The following is a 24482-nucleotide window of genomic DNA, read 5'->3' as shown; positions in this document are numbered from 1 at the left end:
GTTCTTTAGACACAATAAATGGAGCATAAACTATGCTCTCTTAGGTCCCTTACAGCCCCAGAGAGGAAAGGAGACTTTGAGAAATGTTGGCAATGCATGCACTGTCCATTTTGCTTAAAAGAAAGTGTAAATAACAGTCACACAATCCCAGCAATGTGCCCTGGGCCCAGACTGTAAAATCTCAGCAGGGCTCCAGCCAAGTTCGGAGGCAGCACCATCCTGCCCTATGGATAGTTTAACGATGATTACACACTTGTTTGGTCTGCGCAAAGCCACAGATTGCTCTCAGCAAGAAAAAGAGGAGCTTAAGATGATGTGGCCACGTGGATTCTGTTCTCACTCCACCACAGGCTTTAAGTTAGAGACATTAAATAGAGTGCCAACATTACGGGGAAAGGCTGCGCAGTGAAGTGCAAGGTTGGCAAACTAGTCAACCACCTGTTTTTGTAAACAAAATTCACTGAAACCCAGCCATATCCATTTGTGTACAAATGGCAGAACTGAGGAGTGCAGTGGAGACCATCTGGCCCTTTAAGAAGCTCTCTGGTGATCTCTGGTGTGGAGGAGATGAAGACATTAGATCTCTGTGTGACCTTAGGCAGGCTAGCTAATCTCCTGAGCCTCCTCCTCTTTGTCAGCTATAAAATGGGATCTAAATATAATGATACCTACCCTCTGGGGCACTGTGGTGGCTACAGGAGTTAATGCCTCTGTAGAAAGCTGGGGGGACTGGGACTTTAAAAGCTGGCACCTCAATTTCATTTGGGGATAAAAATTGCCCTTGCTTCAGGAAATGTGAAATATTACACATTCCTTTTCACGTGGGAAGGATGAAGGCTGCAGGGGTGGCCTGCAGGGGCCCAGGAGAGCATACAGAGACCTAAAGTCCACTATACTCCAGGAGGTGTGAAGGAAAGTAGACAGGTAGACCAGGGAGAGAAGCAGGCAAGAGAGAGGGCCAAGCAACTGGGCAAGGTGCTGGAATGAGCAGACATGGGTGAGCCAGGAGCAACTCCACGACGAGGCAGCACAAGCCTGGCGAGGAGTCGGGTATCCCGAGCCTCCCTGTCCTCACGTCTGCCCCAGTGTGACCTGCTCTCCCCCTCAACATTTCAGGAATGGCTCCTCACCCCGCATGCCTTGTGAGTGGGAAGAGCGGACATGAGGGTCTGGGGCTGTGTTCCTGGCTGGGTAAGTACAACAACCAGACCCCCTGCAGGAAGGAGGTGTAGAAAAGCTCAACAGAGCAACAGAGGTGGAAAGTCACAACCGAAGGGCATCCTGCGAACAGGCTCTGAGGGATGGCGAGGACCCCTGGGGAGGGGTGGGCATCGGATTGGATGTGAAATAGGACAAACCAGCTGTATTTAATCATCTCAAAGGACAGGTGAGCTCAGCTGGCACCTTAGCGACACACGTCAGGAACTCAGCTTAGAAACTGTCACATAAAACACTGTCCGGATCTTTCGTACGGACTTGCCATTATAATTACTGTTGTTATTATTTGCTGGGAGTCAGAAAATATGACTCCCATTGCTTTCGTATCTCATGATCTCAGTAAAACCATTTAACTACTTCTGGACCTCAGCTTCTCCTCTGCAAACATGGGAATCACTACAGCTGCCCTGATGACCCCACAGGGTTAGGGAGAGAATCAAATGGCACAGCCTGTGTCCTATGAAGATGGCCAAGCCCTATCCCGGTCTAATGTCGTATCATTAAGAAGTAGTTGACTTTTTTGGTAAAACATTAACCAGTCTAACCCCTTAAAACCAACACTTCAGAGATCGTGAAGCAGTTTACATTTGCTCCCTCTTAATTCCAGGCAATAAAACTGGTAACCTCTTTAAAGTGGCACTGGGAGATAACAAAGAGGCAGACGGGCCCGGCCGTTTAAGCTCAGGGTCTCCTCTCCCATAGGCTGAGACCATTTACTCAAAAGTGCACCTTTGAACCATCTGTGAACTCTTCCATCTCTCCCAGTTCCTGCAAAGTTAAACTTTGCTCACACGTTCAATTGCATGGCAGTCATTATATCCACTTGGTTTTCGGATTATGGCCATACTCTTGGGGAAACAAATGAGAACAATATAAAGCATCTTTTTAATAAAACTGTGTACAATACCTGCGTCCTGACTGAGGGCGATAGACAGGGCTGTTTCTTTAGGGGATGTCAGGTGGTGAATACAGAGAAAGAGCAGGACTGTGCCCACACATGGCCCCAAGGGGTGCATCTGCTCTCAACTAGAATAGGGAAGAGCAAACTTCACTGAGCAGAGGACAGCAAGTTCAAGGGTTTCCAAATAAAAACTCTGGAGAAACTCCACTGCATACCATTAAAGCCAATGTTATTGTGAGATAATATATGAGTGAAGTGTAGACACCGAACGTGATGGGTGTACAATATTACTGAATATAACTGGACACAGGCCATTTGCATAAATGATAGTAGGCAGAAATATGCTCAGCTATTATGTACTCAGTGTTTATTATGTCCATGTGCTCTGCTGGGTACTTTGAACAGTCACCACCCCAATTCAGTCTCACAACAATCCTATGACAAAGAGATTCTGTGTTCTTATTTTATTGATAAGGAAACTGAGGGCTCAAGGGGTAAAATAAATTGAGTCCACACAGTTAGTAGGTCACTCAAGATACCATCTTTTGATAAAAACACAGGTCACCTCTTTTATTCATTTACTTACTTATTTATAGTTTTTATTTTTAAAAATAGTTTATTGACTTTTTTTTAGAGAGAGGAGAACGAAGAGGGAGAGAGAGAAAGAAACATCAATGTAAGAGTGAAACACAGATCAGGTGCCTTCTGCACACCCCCCACCAGGATTGAGCTAGCAACCCAAGATGTGCCCTGACCGGGAATCGAACCAGCAACCCTTCGGTGCATGGGATGATGCCCAAATAACTGAGGCACACTGGCCAGGGCACATCTTTTAAAACAATGTGGTTAAAATCAAGTGGTTTTGTCAAGACTCAAACAAGTTGGAAAAACTGGTGCAGTAACATAATCAAAAACTTGTTTTCAAAATGCTTCCATTTTGATTAAGTCATTCAAAATTGCCTTCATGCTCAGTATATGTACTTTTATATAAAAAAGCAATTAAGATCTGACATAGGCCAAATGTTGGTCTTCAGAAGGTCACAGCCTTCATGGCAGTGCGATGTAATCCAATATTCCAACACAGGGGCTCCAAAAGACAATGCTAGTGTTGGGTTGCAGCCCTGGTGATGTCAGGCTAGACACAGGCCCTCTGTGTATAAGCTATCAAAGCCCCACTAAACTTGAACTGAAATGCCGAACACTGAGACCTGGGCCCCTTTAATCAACATCTGCTCAACAGTTTGCCTCTTTCCACCAGCCAGCAGAGGGAATGTGATACAGCCTTCCTGCTATAAAGCCTGGGCAGGCCCCGGGAACACTGCGCACGGGTGCAGGCTATGCGATGGCAGTGCTCCCTGAGGGGAGGGCAGACTTGGGGAGGAAAGATAGGCATCGAATGCCTTCAAGTTTCAGGGATTTTCTCTCCCAGAAGAATAGCAAATGAAGCAAGTCATTTTCCTCCCTTCCAAGGGATGATATCATTTTTTTTCAGACAACAAAATTCATGGAAAGTGAAATGATTTGATTATCTTTAGCACCAGTAAATTTTATTGTAATCCATGGCCAAATATATTTATGTCTGGTTCTGATATACAACCTTAGCATCTATTGTTCAGAAGAAATTTGACTTAGAAGACATTAGTCATCAAGTCTGCCCCAAAGAATTCAAGTACTTTTTCTACTAGACTGTCCTGTGTAAGAGGCGAGACAAACAGACTGCAGGGGCAATGGAGGCTGGCTTCCAAATCGGCCACTCGGGAGGCCCGGAGGCCCGGAGGCCCGGAGGCCCGGAGGCCCAGAGGCCCCCTCACTAGCAAAAGTGGGCTGCAGAGACTCTTCTTGTCTTCAGCGAATTCATCCCACCTCCACCTCTGGGCCCAGCCCAATCGGAGTCTCTCCTCCTCCTCTCTGCCCTGCCTTCTATGTTGAGTTGCACGCTGTGATTAGTGCTGTCTGACCACGTTTCAACAGTAACAACAGCGGTGGATCCAGATTCTAAATTGGGGTCTGAATTGGGGATGAGTGGGTAGGAGACGTTCTTTAAAAAAAATAGAGAAATATCTTAATTTTGCAAAATTTACAAATATATATAAACACAAGAACACATTGCCAGGGCTTTGGAAGAGACCTGCACAAGGGAAGGCCATAAACTTGAGCACCATTACCTTCCCAGAAAATTCACCTCTGATAAGGAATAACGAGTGCTCATTAAGCAATGCCCAGAAAACCCGCAGATACCTGCCTTGCCAGGCCCAAACCTTAACCATTTGCCATGTGACAAGTCTTTCTTCATCCGGAGACAAATACTTTTGAAAAACCTGTCCTTAGAGAACACTAGGTTTGGTCTTTTCCATTCCTGAATTCCAATAATTCACATCAGTCCTTAAAATGAAAGGGAAGGAAAACATGAAATGTCATTGAGTCTTTACAGCTTCCTCAATGTCAAACAATGTTCACACACTTGCTATGACTTTGTGATGTTTCTCTTTGGAAAGAGGAGAAACCTACCTCTCAAAGCCCCAAATAAGAAAGGGAGCGTTACCATTCAGTGGCCCCAGTGTCAGCCACCTCATATAGTAAAGATGCAAATCAACCACACTGACTGGTCATGGCCTTGAAACCAACCTGGGATAGATGTGCTTCTTGTCTAGGACTCGTCAGAGATTGAGGCTCTACAAGCACTGCCCAGACATAGGAAGAACTCACATGAAAAGGGCCTCAACCTTCAGGAGCTGAGCAATCAGTGTTGGCCATAACTGGTCCTTACTCAATGTCATCTGAGTGGAAAATGAAGGGTCACGTGGAAAGCACTTCCTGGCGTTTGTCTTCAGAGCTCTCACTCCTGCACTCAACTGCCTCACGCACAGAATCAAAAATATAGTAAGAGTTTGGCAAGAACAAAAGTGTCTACACTGATCATGTGGTTAAAAACTCTTAACAGAGGGCCAAGCACTGTGCCGGCCCTTGTCACTCAGTCTCTCATGCCTTGTCACAACTTCTCGATGAGGTTGGTACTGTATGTTTATTGCTGAGACTGGGGAAACTGAGGCTGAGAGAGGCTTAAGAACTGATCTAGCCGAAACTGGTTTGGCTCAGTGGATGAAGTGTCGGCCTGCGGACTGAAGGGTCCCAGGTTCGATTCCGGTCAAGGGCATGTGCCTGGGTTGCGGGCGCATCCCCAGTGGGGGATGTGCAGGAGGTGACTGATCGATGTTTCTCTCTCATCGATGTTTCTGACTCTCTATCTCTCTCCCTTCCTCTCTGTAAAAAATCAATAAAATATATTAAAAAAAAAAAAAGAACTGATCTAAGCCACAGAGTCAGAAAAGCAAGAAGCCAAAATTTAACCCCAGGTGCTTTAATGCTTCCCATTAAAAATATTTTCACTTCTCATCTTCTCCTCCTTCCTTCACACACACACACACACACACACACACACACACACACACACACACACTGAACAATGGCTAATAAATCTTAACACTTATTTCTTAATAATAAACTTTTCTATTTTCATTTTAATTGTGATAAAACATAACACTCACCAACTTAACCATTTTAAGTGAACAGTTCAGTAGCATTAAGTTCATTCACATTGTTGTGTGATTATCACCACCATCCATACCTAGCACTCCTTTCATCTTGCAAAACTAAAATTCTGTACCTACTAAACAATAATTCCCCATCATAACACTTTTTGACTGTTTTTCTTATTTTGTTTTAATTTGTTAGTATCGTGCCCCACATTGCATAACAGCTTCTCAGCTTGGCTTTGCACCTGTGGGATCTGCTGGAATCTTCTCAATTGCAAAGCCTATGGCAAGACCCCAGCTGATTCTGGTTCTGACTTAGCTGTGTGGTTCTTCAGCCTAAGCTGTGTCTAAAATGCAGCACCAAAGTAACTGCCAAGAACCTGGTTTCCTTTTGTTCAGTTGGGATAAATACAGGACTACCTAACTGTCATTGAGGGAGTCATGAGGATCAAGTCAACATTCCACACATATTTATTCAGCTCCTACTATATGGCGAAGGCTGGTCTGTGCACTTGGGCTCCACGCAAGCGCGCGCGCGCGCGCGCACGCGCACACACACACACACACACACACACACACACACACACACACAATCCTATACTTCATATATCTTTAGGAAGGCAGAAAATTACAGGACTTCTTTGGCTAAGGAGGTCGGTGACTTTGGGCAACTTCCTTCAGCTCTGAAGGCCTCCCTCAGATTCCCCATCTGAAAACTGAGATGCCCTCAGGCTCCCCTTTGCCTAGAAGTCCTCGCTGAACAAACTGGGAGCGCTGGACTTATTCTCTGCATTTAACTCTTTTACCCCAAATCACACCCTATAGTGTCACATCACAATTCTCTCTGTAGTCCTATAGAAAAAAAAACTGTGTTTCAATAGAAAACTATTATTTATATCAGACTCTTTCAGCTTATCTCAGTTTAATCTTTCATTGTCTTTGAGCTATTTTACGACTAGATAAGTTAAAGATAATTCATAGCAATGAAAATAATTCTTGTCTATGAACATTTAAATTCTGATCTGTTCAGTAAGTTATACTGACTTCCCTCTGCTCTTGAAGAAAAATCAGTTCTGCTGCCATTTGCACATCCATTTCAATATTTCTGATATATAAATGTTTCTGTTCTATGGTTTCTCTATCCAGTTCTAACGTCTGCCTGTTTCCTTCATGAATTAATGAGTTAACGAAAATCTTTAACACATGTTCATTTTATATGTGTATCAGAGTCATGATTTTACCATTTTTTAAAAATTACCTTTAATGGCTCTGTTTCTTCTGCTATCCCAGGAACATCTTAGTATGTTTGTACATTCAAGGATGTTTGCTGAATGAATGAACAAGTGAATGAATGAACAAACAAATGAACAAACCCTTTCTCCATGATCATATAGGGATACTATGTGCATAGAGATTAAGAGTAAAAATCAGACTACCGCCTGGCCAGCATGGCTCAGTAGTTCAGCACTGACCTATGGACCAGGAGGTCATGGTTCGATTCCTGGTCAGAGCACATGCCTGGTTTGCTGGCTCGATCCCCAGTAGGGGCATGGAGGAGGCAGCTGATCGATGATTCTCTCTCATCACTGATGTTTCTATCTCTCTCTCCCTCTCCATTCCTCTCTGAGATCAATAAATATATATATTTTTAAAAATCAGACGATGGCCCTAACCAGTTTGGCTCAGTGGATAGAGCGTCGGCCTGTGGACTCAAGGGTCCCAGGTTTGATTCCGGTCAAGGGCATGTACCTTGGTTGCGGGCACATCCCCAGTAGGGAGTGTGCAGGAGGCAGCTGACCGACGTTTCTCTCTCATCGATGTTTCTAACTCTCAATCCCTCTCCCTTCCTCTCTGTAAAAAAAATCAATAAAATATATTTTTTTAAAAAATCAGACAACCTCAGTTCACAACCTATTGCTGCTACTTACCAGCTGCATTATGCACAGTGATTCCCTATACCTCACTTTTCTCATCTAAAAAATGAAGAGAAAAAACTTAGGTGGGGTCAATAGGATTAAAAGAAAGAATCTGTGAAAAAGGCTTAGCATTACGCATGGCAGCCTTGAAACTATTCAGTAAATTGTACCTATTATCATCATTTTTAAACAGGTTGACCGTTTGTGCAATTGTACACGTTCTATCTCTTTCTTCAAGCATCCCCCGGAGTGGCCCATACCAACAGGTGCTTCATAAAGGCTAATGACAGTGGTGGGGACCACAGCAGGACCAAACCTCCTGGCCTGCCAAGCTTAATAAAGTGTGCTATCCATTCTTCCAGACCACTGCTGGGGATGTTACAGCCTGACCTTCTATTGATCCCAACATCGTCCCAATGGACCTTGTTCCATTGTAATTTATTACAAGAGCCAAATTGAATCCACATGACAGTGCTCAGAGCCAATTCTCATTGAGGTTCTCCCCGTCCCCCGCCCCACCCCCCACAGCCCCCAAAGATTTGTGGAGACACTGAATTAGATGATTTACTCAATTCCAGATATTACAGCTATTGAATTCCTTTCTTTAATCTTGCACGTCCACCTAGAAAACAATAAAGATGGCCTGGCATGATTTGTTCTGTGCTCTCATAAATTTATTATTAATGTGGAGTCCATAACCTTCACTTGCCTGCTCAATTCTTCCCAGCCATGGTCTTTATCTTGAGGAATTCAAGTTGGTTGTTGCTACTGACATCTCCTATATTCCTCAAGCCTGAGATCTCAGTTAGAAAGAGGCAAGTCCAGAAAGATAGCTCTCTGGCTGCAGGCATCAGTGCACATAAATAACAACAGGACCGAGCAGAGTCTCCATGCACGTTTGCCAAAAGATGTCTGAGCAAATTAGCGCCTCCCGTGCACTGTAAGGCAATTCAATAGCTAAAATTGACATTCTTGATTTTTCCTTCAATTCAACACAGGGTTGGTGTCTCGGGCCCTTTCCCTTGTCACAGCTCATTGCTTTTGTAAGCATTTTGGACATTACTTTCTAGCTTCTTCTTCTCTCCATGGGCTAGACTAATCCGCGCTGACACTCCAATTGGGAGACTTATCTAACCGAACTAGTTTGTCAACTACCATAACACTTATCACAGTCTCTGCTTAGTTTCCAGGTCCTTGATTGTAGAGACTCCACAAAAGCAGGAAGGGGACTTTAAGGGATGAATTATTCAAAGAAAAAAAAAACTAGCTTAAAAATTTTAAGTAAAGGTCATGTGACACTGATGTGAAAAAAATATATAAACCACACAGAAGTGTACCACAAATGTTTAAACTGTAAAGGGAAATGAAATACCAAACCAAAGACACAATTAGAGTTCTTCATGAGGTCCATACAAACTCTTCCTGAGGGTTTAAATTTGATCATGACAAGTAACATATTTCCTTACAAAAAACTGCCATTTTTACCAGAGATTTAAGCTAGTTATTGTGTAAGCAGAGTAAATATATAAGTTACCTTGGATGCTTAACTAGGTCTGTATCCAAGACATTCAGTCAACTGACATAAAATTATTTTAAAAGGGAAGTTTGAAATAAGGCAGAGGAAGTTGAGCTGATATGGACATGAGGTAAACATGCATTACTGTGACCAACTTAAATTAGTGAATAAATGCCTCATGTCACTTATAGGACTATTTTTCATATTATAAACCATAAGTCTGTCCTTAAGGTTAAATATTTATTTTGGTCACTGCATTATGTAATAAAAATGGGCAACTATTCCAATATAAGAGATTTCATTTAGAAAAGAAACGTTATTATTGAAAGTATTACATAGTTCATTCCCACCCCCAATTGAACTCTTCTAGCCCACCCCCACCACCAAGCCTTCATCACCCTACTGTCTGTGTCCATGGGTTATGCATATATGCATACAAGATCTTTGGTTCCATTTCTAAAATCCTAATTTGAGTTTTAAGAAAGAAAAAGCTATTTTATTATTTCTATTTTTAAAAGAAGATAAAATATGGTACTCACATGTAAACTAATTATTTTAAAATCAAGTACTTATGCATTTAGAAATAAAATAGAAATAGAATAACAAACAATAAAAGAACACTGTCTAGCCCAGCCGGTGTGGCTCAGAGGTTGAGCATCGACCTATGAACCAGGAGGTCATGGTTCAATTCCCAGTCAGGGCACATGCCTGTGTTGCAGGGTCCATCCCCAGTGGGGGGCGTGCAGGAGGCAGCCGAACAATGATTCTCTCTCATCATTGATGTTTCATCTATCTCTCTCCCTCCCTCTCCCTTCCTTTCTGAAATCAATAAAAATATATTTTTTAAATAAAAATAGATTAAAAAAAGAAAACTTGCTTCTTTTAAAAAAAGGGACACCGTCTAATTCAAGCATCAGAATAAGACTACACACCTCTGTGCACTCCAGGCCTGCCACGAGCTTTGCGGTGGGGAACCTGGTGTACACTGGACCAATCTGACAGGTTTAAAAGGCTTGGCCAGTTACCATATACCTGCTCCAGGGGCAAAAGCAACATCTATGATACCTGCCGTCCACTCTCCAAACCAGTGCTTACTATGAATGCTAGAAAATAGAGGTGGATTTATACAAACTCACCCCTATTGCAAAATAATGATAGAAAGTACTATCTGCCTATTCTAAACACACACAAAAGTGCTGGTTTGTTACCTATTTAAAATAATTTAATGTCATCATTTCAACACATTACACACACACACACACACACACACACACACACACACACGCGCGCGCGCGCGCGCGCGCCTCTCCCTGCTCTTTAGGACTTTCCCACTAGTCCATCGCCAGAACACTTTACCCTCTCTGACTTCCTATAGAACTTCGCTAGCGTAGCATTAAGGCTGTGGATCCTGGCCTCAACTCCGACTTCTGCTCATCTGGGGGAAGGCACTTGCTTTCTGGCTCTGAGACCCCTCCGCTTCTCAACAGGCTGAGTGAGAGGAGGCTGTTTCTCCAGCCTTCTTCAGCACTAACTCTGCCCTCTAACAACTGACTTCAGGACAACTTCAGGGATGAAAGAACTACATGGTTATGACCCGAAACATTTCAGATACTAGGAGTTATCTTTAAAGTATTATCTTTAGAATGAACTATTGATAAAGACTGCAACATGGATGGATTTCAAATGCATTATGCTAAGTGAAAGAAGCCAGATGCAAAGTCTCGATATTGTATAATTCCATTTCTATGACATTCTGGAAAAGGCACAACTGTAGGGAGGGGAAACAAATAGGTGATTGCCAGGCGTCGGGGCTGGAATGAGGGACTGACTGCACAGGAGGCTGCAAGAAGTGCTGGGACTGTCCGGTGTCATGGTTATGGAGCTACTTACACAAGTCTACGCTTTTGTCAAAATCCACACAACTGTGCAACACAAAGACTGAATTTTACTGTATGTAAATTTAAAAATCAATTTAAAATTATCTTTACGAAGTAATTCCATTTTCTTTCCAAGTTCAACGGGTCTAGCACATCAAAACTGATTTTTAATATAATTTGTTAAGCACCAATGGTGATAGACACTTTGTTCACTCAACAAATACTTCTTAAACAATTACTATGTTGAGGAGAATTGAGACTGAAAGTGAGATGTGAGCTTATCCTCATCCTAAAGATAGGGAAAATGAGGCAGAATAAAATGTAAGGAACTTGCCTAAGGGTAAAAGCAATTTAAGATTCATAATTTGAGATTCAAAGCCAGGCCTGTCAGTCCCTGCCCCTAACAAACAAATTATACTGAGGCATGCATATAGGGTATTCCAAAGAATGTATGCACACTTTAACAGCTGACAACTCACTTAATTTTCACTCCTTTTCAGCTTTAACTGATTTGAAATAATGAGTGAAGCCAGATTAAGCTTAGAACAAAGAAAATTTATCCTAAAGTATGACTAGACTTTTTTTTAATGGGGATACATAGAAGATAAAGTTTACAGTACAAAACTATTAATAGTCGACTAATTGAGGGCACACAAATACTGAATGAAATGATTCTTGATGTTTGGTTCATGTTATCAGCAGTGCCTGGACCAGAACGGTCATCCGTTTGAGAAAACAGACATTGACAAAAAAAATTATTCACTTCTGTAGATTCTTTAAAATGTTGAAAATGAACTGTATGTTAATAAATACTGACTTCATAATCATTCAAAGTGTATATACATTTTTGAAACACCCTGTATGTGTGCTTGCATATGCTTTTGAAACAAAAATAGGGTCAGACTATGGTGGTGAGAGTGTGAGCAAATGCATCCTCTGACCCTTTTCTGTACGTACATATCATAAGGAGTTTATTTCAGTTCATGGAATAATATGAATGCCTTTCTATCACTAAATATTATTCTATAACATCATTTCTATTGGCTGAATTTCCCTGGAGGAATATACCATCATTTATTTGGTCACTCCTCTACTTTATAATACTTTCACTGATCAGACCAAAAAAATTAAAGAACCATGCTATGAACAAGACAACAATCTATGACTACAACCCTAGTTCTTCCTTAGAATGAGTTCCTTTATGAAGAACGGGTAGACATTGGTCGACAGCCCACTTCTGCCTTCCACCCAGCTACCTGACACATTATACCTCCCGTCTGTCCCTCTTAAAGAAGCTCCAGTGAAGTGTTGTTTACAGGGAACAGCAGCAAAGGATCCGCATATCCATTCCCACCTGCCCCCTCTCCCCACCCTTCTCAGCACCTTCATCTCTGCCTCTAGCTGTTCACAAGTTCACAAGCATTCATAATTCGGAGAGAGCCTTGGTATATGTACGCTACCCTTCATTGGTGGTTTCATAAGTCCAAGTATCATGCATGACCTACAGAATTTAACTTCATATTTCAAAATTAAAGAAAGCAATATCTCCACGCCAAGTCAATCGGTGCTATTCATTGGAGCGTATCCTGTTTGCCTAGCTTTGCTTCATTCTGACTTTATCCCTTTATTCACAAGAAAGCTACAGAATACAACAGAAACTTGGAAAGAACTCACCTGTGGGAGAAAGTGACTTACTTCCCATTATACCAGGAGGAATGTCTGAGGCAAACAGTAAATAAATACACCCCTTCCCCCTCAAAAAAAGAAGTATACCTTGTTCAACTCTATCAAATATTTTGAGTACATAAAAAAAAATTCTCACTTTCCATGAAGGTTTTTATATGTTAAAATCTGAAAAGTGTGTTACTACTGAACAGTCGCTTTAATATGCATTTGTATAAGTTTGCTCTTGCTCTGTACAAAATACCACCAACAATTTAATGTCTTAAAACAGCGTCCACCTATCAGCTCACGGCTTTGTATGTCAGAGTCCAGCACAGGTGGCTGGGTCTCTGTTCAGGTATCTCAGGGATGAAATCAGTGTCAGAATGAGTGCTTGTCTGGAGGCTCTAAAGAAATATCTGCTTCTAAGTTATTCTTGCTATTGGCAAAATCAGCCTCTGGTGGTTTTAGGGCTGAGGTCCTTGCTGCCTTTGATGGCTTGCAGTGGGAGCCACTTCCAGCCCCCTGGGCTGCCTGAATTCCTGGCCATGTGGCCCTCTCCATCTTCAAGTCAACGGTGGAGCAAACCCCCTCATGCAGCAAACCCCCTCAAATTTCATCCTCTGTCTTCCCTGTTTCTGACCTTAGGGTCCAGATTTAAAAGGATCCTGTGACTAGGTCAAACCAACAGAAATGATCTCCCTTTCTTAAAGTCAGCGGTGCCACAGGGCACCATCTAGTCATGGGTGTTAAGTACACCATAGTCAAGGTCCTGGGCATTATTCAGGGAATGTATACCAGGGAGGTGGGAAATCTTGGGACCATCTTAGAAATCTACCTACCACAGCATTTTTGTTAGTATTGTAAATTACTTTTATAAACTACAATTATGTTATCCAAGGGCTGATTACAAGTTGATGCTATTGCTGGTTCTCAAAAATCAGCAACCTGAAAAGAAGGTAAATGTGCTAAAATGCCATGATGGAGGCACTGTATACTCTGTACCATTAATTTAGAGTTTGGCTTCTGTGGAAGTAGTCTGTTTAGAGCAATTACATCTTTGACTTTGCAAGGCGGACAGTATAATCAGGTAAGCATAAAGGGGGAAAATGGCAATGAGACTGCAATACCAGAACAGTATGAAGGTGCCCCTTAGCCACAATAACTGTGGGTTATAAGCCCCAATAACACATTACCCCTAATTGACACTTATTCTTATGGGAAACTTAGACACATATGATTAAAGTTTTGAATTATGGACTTCTCCAGCAATACAACATGATAAATGCTAATATAGATACGTGTAAACTCTTCACAGCAAAAGAGAGTTCATTGCCAAGTACAGGATAAGTGAAAAAGACAGACATTTTCCCTCCCAGATAAATAAGGGTGATTTAAATCAAATGGCCTGGGAAGCATGTGGGAAGAAAAATGGAATCATCTCCAGACTGAAATATGTAAAGGCTCAACCACCTCTAATCCCATCACACAAAACAGCATCTACTGGCAGCTGGGATGGACAGGTGTGTCAAGATGCCTGTACCATTAGGGTAGCAGCCACAGTCAGTGCACTCTGGCCATTTTTATTCTAAATCTCCAAGGGACTTGCAGGTAATTATAAGCAAAGCTTTTTAAAAATCCATCATGCTGAAAGTGAGTATAGAATCCAAGGTCTTCACCCAGAAGCAAATGCTTAAAAGAGATTTTTTCCTCCCAGCTCAGAACTAGCTCTGTCGCTGCATAAGAACCAGTTGTCGGAATGGCGCAGCCCTGACCTGCATTCTGAAATAACTCAGATAGTCACCACTGCCACGTGCAAGTCACAAGGGAGTGGAAGAGGATATTTATAATATGGAAGTCAAAATGAGTCTCAAACCTTAATTATAAGATACATTTGACTGCTGGAAGACATAAAGAACCCAAAAACTTCTAACTGCGAAATGTATTTCCTAAATGGGGCAGGAAAGTGTTGTCCATCCATAAGAAATTACTTCTATATCCACCAATGCACTGCACTGCCTCTTTGCAAATGCTACTCTCACTCCTTTGACTGGGCAACACTCCGAGTTCCTGAGATCTTGGTTTAGTCTTCAACTATTGCAGAAGCCCTCCTTCAGCATCCCACTCTCCATAATGGGTCAGATGCCCCTCCTATGTGCACCATTGGACCTGGCTGGCATAGCACATACCACACACTGCCCTGAAATTGCCTATTTAATGGATCTTTTCCATGAGTATGAGTTCCCAGAGGGCAGAAACTATACCCTCTTCAATAGCCTACGTATCCCCTAGTGCCCAAAGAGCAACCAGATTATTACAGATGCTTAATATGTATTGTTGGTTCACTGAATGGGGGGAAGGAAGGAAGGCATGCTGACCAGAATATGGCAATGGTGCTCAAGGCCTCAGTGGCCAGAAGGGCATGGAGAGAAGAAAAAGGAAAGTGTAATCAGAGCCCATGTCTGTCTCTAATGATCTTTGTGACTCTAAACAAGTCACTTCATCTGTCAGGACCCCTGTGTCCTGAGTGGAAAATGAAAAGGTTGGACTCAGAGGGTCCATCAAGTCTCTTCCGGATGCACTGTTCTCACACCTTTCTGTCTTCAGGATTGTCCATGCTTCATCAGCATTCCCATTTTAACATGTCTTTTAAAGTCAAATAGTATTGGGTTGCATTCAGTAGAGCCAAGGGGTTGGAAGAGGCAGTGGAGGACAGTGCCTGAAGATGCTGAATGAAGGGCAGTGCCTAAACCTCGTTCATTGCTCTATCAGAAGGGGGCATTTTTAGCTTTGATTCTTTGGATAACAAAATTTCATTTCATCAATGTCATCTCTAAAAGAAGGGCAACTTCAAATACTTTAGAAAAAAAAAAGCAATATACACAAAGGAGGATGGTAAATTCAATGCTTCACAAAGAAGCTTACGTTTACCAAGGAAGCCACAACTTCTATTCAAGAGACACAAAGTGACCTTCAAAATATCACTTCACCAGGGCAAAATGGACTTCTGACCAATAGGATCAACTGATAAAACCACCAAGCTGTTGGGTTTTTTTTTCCCCCCAAGGCTAATAATTCCAGCCAAGATTATTCCAGGCTTGGTGATTGCTTGCCCTGTGGAATCTAATTGACACTAGAACCCTTGCATCAACTTCCTGCCATGGTAAAGAAAGAAGGTATTAAATGATACCACAACAAAGACCCATCTGATTTGACCAGTGGTCGGCAAACTCATTAGTCAACAGAGCCAAATATCAACAGTACAATGATCGAAATTTCTTTTGAGAGCCAAATTTTTTAAACTTAAACTATATAGGTAGGTACATTGTTATTAACTTAATTAGGGTACTCCTAAGGCTTAGGAAGAGCCACACTCAAGGGGCCAAAGAGCCGCATGTGGCTTGCGAGCCGCAGTTTGCCAACCACTGGCTTAGACCAATGACATACTTCTACCTAGAATATGTATAGACAATTTGTTAAATAATATAGCAAGTTAGCTTTTTCTTATATTTTCTAGACTGAAGAGGCAATATTCAAAAAAAAATGGAAAATCACAAACACTAACCTATACAATACTTTTTTATTTGCAAACCAGAGGCCCGATGCATGAAATTCATGCACTGGGAGGTTAGGGGGGAGGGGGCGAAGGGGAGGGGGGAAGGGTCCCTCAGCCTGGCCTGTGCCCTCTCACAGTCCAGGAGCCCACATCAATTGCCCCAAAGAGGTAGGCCATGCCCACCCAGCCTGGGCTCTGCTATAGATCGCCCCCACAGAGGGAGGCCCCACCCACCCATCACTGCCCACTGGTCAGTGGCCTGGGCCTCCCACTTTGGGCTCTTTGGGGCAATCATGGAGCCCCCTGATTTACTGATTGCCCCGCTGGCCAGTGGCCTGGGCCTCCCTCTGCAGGGAGATCATGGGGCGATGGCTGGGCCCCCAAGCAATCGCATCGCACCCACCTTGCCTGGCCTGGCACAAGTGGGTTTCATAGCGTGGTCCTGTATGGTTGTCTGGATAGTCGTTCCGCTGTTCAGCCATTCGGTCGATTTGCATATTATGCTTTTATTATTATAGACTAGAGGCCCGGTGCACAAAAATTTGTGCACTCGGGGGGAGGGGGGGTCCCTCAGCCCGACCTGTGCCCTCTCGAAGTCTGGGACCCCTCGGGAGATAACGACCTGCTGGCTTAGGCCTGCTCCCGGGTGACAGAGGGCAGGCCCAATCCCTAGGTGAAGCCCCTGGTCGGGCTCAGAGCAGGGCCGATTGGGGAGTTGGGGCATCGCCCCTGTCATGCACAGAGCAGGGCGGATTGGGAAGTTGCGATGCCACCCTCAGTCACGCTCAGGGTAGGGCCGATTGGGGGGTTGGGGCACCGCCCCCTGTCACACTCAAGGCAGGGTCGATGGGGAGGTTGCAACGCCACCCCCTGTCACGCACAGAGCAGGGCCCATCAGGGGGGTTGGGGCTCCGTACCCTGTCATGCACAGAGCAGGGTCGATCAGGGGGTTGGGGAGCTCCCCCCTGTCACGCACAGAGCAGGGCCCATCAGGGGGTTGAGGAGCTCCCCCCTGTCACTCACAGAGTAGGGCCGATAGGGGAGTTGGGGCACCGTCCCCTGTCACACACAGAGCAGGGCGGATCAGCAGGTTGGGGCGCCGCCCTCTATCACCCACAGAGCAGGGCCAATCAGGGGGTTGGGGCGCCGCCACTCTCACACTCAGGGCAGGGCCGATGGGGAGGTTATGGCTCTATCCCGTCACACACAGAGCAGGGCCCATGGGGGGGGGGGGGAGGTGCCGCACCCTGTCATACACAGAGCAGGGCCGATCAGGGGGTTTGGGTGCTGCCCCCTGTCACGCTGATCCCGGTGCCGGGAGGCCTTGCGGCTCCGCTGATCCCAGTGCTGGGAGGCATATTAGCCTTTTACTGTATAGAATAGAGGCCTGGTGCATGGGTGGGGCTGGCTGGTTTGCCCTCAAGGGTGTCCTGGATCAGGGTGGGGGTCCCCACTGGGGTGCCTGGCCAGTCTGGGTGAGGGGCTGAGGGCTGTTTTCAGGCTGGGGGTGACTGAAGCTCCCAACCGCTCCTTTTTCCCTTTTTCTTTTTTTATTCTGGGCCAGCTTTAGCTTGAGGCTTGGCTCCAACTCTTAGGCCTCCGCTGCTGAAAGTAGGTTTCTGGCCTTTGCTTACAATGTTGCAATCCTGCTGGCTGAAGTCCGGCGGTATTTGTTACATAGTTTCTTAAACTGCAGGCTCAGAGGCCTGCAGCCGCAGGCGGGGAACGTTGGTTTCCTCCGTCACTGAGGCAAGCAAGCCTCATGTTAGTTTCAAGCTGCCTGTCTGCTGGCCGCCATCTTGGCTGTCAGTTAATTTGCATATCTCGCTGATTAGCCAATGGGAAGGGTAGCGGTCGTACGCCAATTACCATGTTTCTCTTTTATTAGTGTAGATATTTAAGTAATTGCCTTCAGTCTACATTGAACAAATGTTACCATATCACAAGTGACTAGATAAAATACATAAAAATAAATATTAGTCCTAGCCTGTTTGGTTCAGTGGATAGAGCATTGGCCTGTGGACTGAAGGGTCCCAGGTTTGATTCCATTCAAGGGCACGTACCTCAATAGCAGGCTTCCTCCCCAGCCTGGGCCACATGCAGGAGTCAACCAATCGATGTGTTTCCCTCACATCAATGTTTCTCTGTCTTTCCCTCTCTCTTTCACTCTCTCTAAATCAATGGGAAAATTCCTTGGGTGAGGATTAAAAAAAATAAAAATGTTCATTTAAAAAATAAATAAATAAATATTAAATGTAAATATAGGAATCACATTTTCAGCCCAAAAACTGACCAGCACACCCCCCTCTAAATTAGTTGATATGATTAGTGTGATAAGTTTTAATAATTATAATAATTCAAATGTGTTATGTATATACCCTTTATGGATTATTATATGTGAAAATTATGAAATAGAAATAGTTCAAAAATCTCTCTCTCTCTCTCTCTCTCTCTCTCTCTCACACACACACACACACACACACACACAATGTGCTCACCTCTGTAAACTGCCTCTAATGGTGCTAGAGAAAATGCGTAGCTAAAATTGTTAATCATATCAGCTGTAAAAATTATTTTAAGAACTTATTTTTTTAAATATGATCTAGAGGCTGGGAGCAGGAAGAGCCAACCTGAGTAGAGCAGTCCATACATGGGAAGGAAAGGACGCCTGCAGACAAGGGTTTGGTCTGGATAATTATTTGCTTGGCAGGGAGGGGGTCTCTTGTACATTGTAGGCTGATAGCAGCATCTCTGAGTCTAGCCACCAGATGCTGTAGCAATTCTCAGTTGTGACAACTCAGACTATCTCCAGACATTGTCAAATGTTCCTGGGGAGAAGGTAGTGGGTTGTAAAGTGTCCCCAGGTTTGGAAACCACGGCCGCCCTGGTTGTGTTCTGACCCACAGATGCCACCCCAGTTCCTGTCTGCAGATGCAGAGGGAGTTGGCCTACACCAAGGTCAGACATCAGGTGACAGCTCACTGCAAAGTGCAGTGGCTCCCCAGACAAGGTGTGGAGTCCCGTGAATCATGTGTTCATCTGTGACCAGTCCCGGAAAGTTATGTAGATTTCCCAAATCATCTGTTGAGGTCTCGGTCCTTTACACCAATAATCAAAACAAACCGAAACAACTATGACAACAAAAATGATGCAATCCTCTGAAAATAAGGCAGCAAAACCATCTAATGGCTTAGACTATTACAGGCAGAATCCCGTGGGGGAAAAATAAACAGAAACTGAAGGTTGCAATGATCTTTACTTTTTCTAACTATGGCTTAGCATATGCTTTTTAAAATTCAGAACTGATGTTGTATTTTACTAATTTAATTGCTTTCCTATTTTTTATCACATTATATAGTAAAGGCATCTCTGCTTGCTTGGTATTAAAAATAAACAACCTGTATATCAAAGTTAGGTATGTTGCTCAAATTATAGTTTAGTTAATCCCTAAAAGTTAATGACCTCACTTGTCTGAGGGAGGCAAGACCATAAAGTAGAAAAATAGCAATAGTGTGGTGGTTACAAAGAGCTCCATCCAGAGTCATCCCTATCATGTGACTATGGGCAAGTTACTCTCTAAATCACAGCTTCCAATTATAAAAATAGGAATTATGATAGTACCTACATGCCATTAGGTTTGTTATAAGGACTCATAACCTAAAGCTGCTAAGCCCTGAGCACAGTGTCTGATAAATAGTAAAGTCTCAATCAACGATAGATAATCCTCTTGCTATAAAAATTATCATTTGCATGTTCATAATTGGAAATGACCATGGATAATCAGCAATTTCATTGTGTCACTCTTAGAAGTGAGAACTGGATAAGAAAACGTTCTCTTTGCAGAACACAACAGTATTCTCAATAAATGCTACATTTTCTTTTGTTAAAAAGAAAAATGAGCGAAGAATGACCAAGCTCCCTTACTCAAGGTTTCATCCCTTTTTACCTTTCCAGTGTACTGGAACCGAGGCTGGAGGTATAGATGTGGGTAGAGCAATAGCCATTCCCCCATCTGTGTTTTATTATTCATTGGATGGTTCCCTCCTGCAGCCTACACAGAACATACTGTCCTGGGAACAATGAGTTTGATTTGACATTTCACTGGGGCAAATGGCTCTTCTCATAGCTAATAATATTCTTGGGCCAAGAGTGGATCTCCAAGTGATTTCCCTTCTTCCAAGTTCTCATTCATTCAGAATTTGCTGATATAATTTATTCACTCAATGCAAATTGATTGAAGATCATCACCTGCCAAGAATTTCGCAAGGAGCTGGAGGTATCTTGATGATCACAGTTGGGGCACTCAAGGAACTTAGCCTGGGAGGAAAGCCAGCATTAGCTAGAGGGATGCATAATTTCCAACTGAGCCAGGAAGTAGTTCTCGAGGAGTGTGAAGCCTGCAGTGTCAGCGAAGACTTCCCTGAGTAAGTGACACAAGAGCTGAATGGAAAGCTCAGATGGGAAGCCTGGAACCGCGTTGCCCAGATTCCTTCTAGAAACGGACTGGTTTCATATGTGTGAAATTTTGAACTCTGTGTCAGGACTTCCAATCTTGACCAACAGCAGGACGTAAGGGCAGAGTGAAGAGGGGAAGAGGGCAGCTGTCAACAGAGAAGACACCGACCAGACACCCCTGGTTATAAGATCATGGCATTGTCTGCCTTTTCTTGGTCTCAGAGAGCTTTCCTGGTTTTTGATCATTGCTTTAATCTGGTTCTATGAGCCAGAAACTGGGGTTCTGAATGTTCTTGCAAAAAATTCCCTTTTGCTTAAGGTAGCCAGCATTAGTGCCTGCTGTTTGCACCCATCAAGCTGTTTCCATGCCACATCGCTTTCTCCACGCTTATAGCTAGGATTATGCCTGTCTATCGCCACAACCAGACTGTCAATGTCTTAAGTTATTTCTCTTTGAACCCCCAGGGCCCAGAGAAGTGACTGACTGACACTCAGCAAATGCACAATGAATTTGATTTTGCACATGTTCAAAAAATTAGGTTTGCCAATAATAAATACAAAAGTTCCAGTGGATGTTAAACACCGAGAAAGAGCTTTATTTGGGGAAAAAAAAATAAATAAAATAAAAAGGTCCTCCATGCCTTACATCAATTTCACACTAATGTGGAAATCTCTACGCTCTGTAGTTACCTTCTCAGATATTACTTTTTAAAATAAACTTCATGAAGAAACCCAGTGTTCTAATAACCATACTCCTGCAGCATCCTTGCCTCTGAACTTAACATCATTCAGCACTTTTACCACCACGCTTCCAAATGGGTAAAGCTCCTGAGGTGGGCAGGTCCAGGGCATCACTCCCAGGAGCCAACCCCATTCACCTCTCTTTGCCCTTTTTAACCCTCAGGGTAATCCGTAAAGCCCAGTAGACAGCAAGTGAACTTGGCTTCCAGAGAAATCACCATCTGTTTTTCTACCCCTAATAAACAAAGTGCCTCTGCTCTATAAATTCACAGTGCTGTGGAACTGCGACCTAGAATGAAAATGGAGATAGGTTGTTTTTTTGTCCAGTTAAATGGCTTTTTAAAAACAAGATCTTGGGCAGTAGGTTTATGCTGCAAGAATCTATGGGCTGCGTAAATTTTATCTGGTTCAAATAATACTACCATGTCCTAAAACTTGAGTATTATACACTTTCCAAATGTACAATGTCGTCAAGGTTTTATGACATTTCCTACAAAAAATGACTCCACAGCTACAGTTCGAATTCAGGTATCGGAGCAGAATGCAGCAGGAAAGCGGTGCTGCTCCCCTGACTTCACTATCTCAGCCACAGGGGGATATTCCACTGAACAATGTTCATCCATGCATGTTTCTATTCCCTCATGAAAAGCATTCCACATCTTGGATTATGGAGTACAACCAAAACTATGGTGGAAGGACCAAAAACCCATTCTTGATGACTTCTATTTTCCTGCAAAAGCTTGATCAGAGAAATTCTGCCATGTGCGGGGAATAGGGCCAGTGCCTATTCAACTTCACTTCCTTCTTCAAGTAGCAAAACCATTAGAGTATCAGGTCCGTGCCTGCTGCTTAAACGTGTGACCCATCAAAGTGGCTTATGGAGCACCCAAGACTTCCGAGACCCAGAGCTCTGAAGGCAAAGCTGACAGATACGAGGTGCAAGTCTAGCCTCGCCAGGTTAAACATGGCTATGAAAGGAGCATACTCAGTTCTACTGGCAGCAAAACACAGTGCTCGCTGCCAAAGAGTCTATGAGGAAGAAATATTAAGTAATACGCCAACTCTGACATTGACATGCATTTGTTATTCTTCTATGCCAACCCACCCTAACCCAAAGCGTATGCTGTTCCAATCCAGGCCTGCCCTAACGCAGCTAATTATGCTTAAATTTAGGCAAAACACTAAGGAGTATTCAGTCCCAAAGACAATGTTTCAATGGCCCATTAGCTTCTGTATTATTTCCATATTTTGAGTTGGGTCCTGAACTGTGTTCATCACTGTAGGAATTGTCTCTCTTCCTCATCGCAGGTATAATAGAACTCCCACCCACTCACTGTGTTGCCAGTGGTATTAGTTCCTTCCCAAATGTACTGGGAAACACTCAGTGAAAAAGACTTGAAGCAGAACAACCTCTTCAATTATACATGAAATATTTCCAAATTCATTATCTACATGGTTTAAGTGGACTTGTGATCATGTTGCCCAAGGGGCCATGGTATAACCAAGGGCTTTTGTTTTAGGGCTTTCAAACTCGTTGCCAAACCTTTGAGTCTGTCTGTGAAGGAAAAGTTTAAAATTTTACAAAATATACACACATCGGCAAAAGTGGACATGTGTCCCTTAGGCATGAAAAGTGCCTTTCCCAAACATTTACTGAGATTTTTTTCTATTTCTCAAGAATGAGAGTGCTTAGTCTCACCTCCTGGTAAAACGAACACTTGGGATATTCTTCCTAAATTCATTCCCACACATGGTGTCATCGTCAGAAAACTAGAGGAAATGAGGCGTATTCCCTTAATTTGTAATAACCATTTTATCATATTTTCCCAGAGAAAAAATCTTGTATCTAGATTGTATGACCTTGGGTTACCCTACCATAAGCTTCAATTTCCCTCAGTTTCTTGGATGATTAACTTATACTTGCTTCACAGAGTCCCGGTCAAGAGTAAGAGAAGAAAAAAAATGAAAGAGTAAGTGAACAGTGCATGTGTATCCAGCACACAGCATTCAACAAAAGTCAGTGCAATGAAGGTCAGTTTTGTCCTCATTCTCTGCCTGGTATTTAAATGACAAGACTTCTTTCCAATCCTCAGCACATGTTCCAAGAACTTCCACGTAACTGTTTCTCTGTTAGTCCCGCCTGCCCTGGACAGCCTCTTTGATTCAGAGGTCTTGGTGGTCCCTTCCCGGCTGTCTCCTAATTATCTGTATCAATTAGCTGGAACTTCAAAGGGGGGAATCCAATGGCTGGGGCCTTGTCTTTAAAGATCTTGCCAGAAATGAATTAATAATATGATCTATCTGATCACCAATATCCTGAGAGTGTGGATGGGCACAGCTTCATGGGCTTGCGACTTGTGCAGTTGCACAGGGGCCCGCACTAAGACGGTTTGGCTCAGTGGATAGAGCATCAGCCCTAGGACTATAGCATCTTGGGTTCAATTCCAGTCAAGGGCAAGGACAAGTTCCTCAGCTGCAGGCTCATCCAGGGCAAGGTGCGTGCAGGAGGCAACCAATCGATGTGTCTCTCTCACATGGATGTTTCTCTCTGTGTGCCTCTCCCCCTTCCTTCCATTCTCTCTAAAAATCAATGGGAAAAAATATCCTCGGGTGATGATTAACAAACAAAAAAAGAATAGGCTGTAGGAAAGGAAAGGGTAGAAGCAGGAAAAACAGCTAGGATGCTGTTGATATATACAAGGTGCAAGATGATGTGGCAAATGACACCAAAGAAGAGCCAGTTAGACTCGATTTACCTGATGCTACAGCACAGGTCACCAGGCACAGGCCTACCTATGGCAGTGTCCTTGCCAGCCAGCTTTGTGCCCACCACTGGTTCCTGCCCAGTTCCCATGCTGGCTGCCTGCTTTACACTACGTTTTCTTATAAGAGCAGGTGTTTTTCTCTTCTTGCCTACCCTTTTCCTATGGTTCCCCAAAAAAACTGTATACAGTAGCAAATGGGATTCCCCAAAAGAAAATCAGACTTGTCACAAAATCTGGATCTCCCACAAAGGAGAAAATGAGCTGCTGAAAGAAGGAAGGAAAGAAGGGCCTGACTCAAGTCATGCATCTTCCGTGTTAGGTCACTGTAGTTGGGGCTCACTA

At 43.4% G+C, this 24482-nt stretch overlaps 1 protein-coding gene across 4 annotated transcripts in view; it reads right to left on the bottom strand.

Moving 5' to 3' along the window:
• Positions 1 to 24482, bottom strand: part of ERC2 (ELKS/RAB6-interacting/CAST family member 2) — a 906943-nt gene that overhangs the window by 518180 nt on the left and 364281 nt on the right. The window lies entirely within an intron of this gene.

Source organism: Myotis daubentonii, chromosome 14 (assembly GCF_963259705.1).
Source record: "Myotis daubentonii chromosome 14, mMyoDau2.1, whole genome shotgun sequence".
NCBI classification, from domain to species: domain Eukaryota; kingdom Metazoa; phylum Chordata; class Mammalia; order Chiroptera; family Vespertilionidae; genus Myotis; species Myotis daubentonii.
Note: the sequence above shows the minus strand (reverse complement) of the source record. Positions and strands in the feature narration are given on the sequence as shown.